Consider the following 536-nt stretch of genomic DNA (forward strand, 5'->3'; position numbering starts at 1 on the left):
AATTCGATTTAAAATATTATAATAAACTCTCCCCTACGGTTGTTAATTCAAGAAAAAACATCAAGAATGAAACGCGTTTTTTCTGAAATACATCCTTGTCAGTATATTGAAGTTATCACTGATTTTTTTTATATAAAAATACTAGCATATTGTCTACCAAAATACTGTGGCAATAGTAGCAATATAAAAGCTCTAAGATAATAATTTCCACGTTTATTCAGTTATCTTCTTTCCAACAAACTATGTGAGAAAATAATACTGAATCATATTGTTATGGTAGGAAATATTTTTTTAGCGAGACCAAAAAGTACACGGATATGCTTTTTTTTAAAATAAAACCTTTATGATCTATTAAGAAATGTAACAACATTGAAGACGGAAATGATTATGATTGCATTAACGAGAATACTGATGATGATGGCCAGACTGGTAAGAAAAAAGATAAAGATGTTGATAATAAAAAACATCTCAATAAAAAAAACAATAATAATGGTAGCAAAAAAGTGCCACTAAACACTAATCTCGTAGAAACACAA

General features: G+C 27.6%; 1 protein-coding gene across 1 annotated transcript in view; it reads right to left on the minus strand.

Moving 5' to 3' along the window:
* Positions 1 to 536, minus strand: part of LOC119588352 — a 13,064-nt gene that overhangs the window by 12,224 nt on the left and 304 nt on the right. The gene's annotated exons all lie outside the window — the stretch shown is intronic.

This window comes from Penaeus monodon, chromosome 23 (genome assembly GCF_015228065.2).
Source record: "Penaeus monodon isolate SGIC_2016 chromosome 23, NSTDA_Pmon_1, whole genome shotgun sequence".
In the NCBI taxonomy this organism is placed as follows: Eukaryota; Metazoa; Arthropoda; class Malacostraca; order Decapoda; family Penaeidae; genus Penaeus; species Penaeus monodon.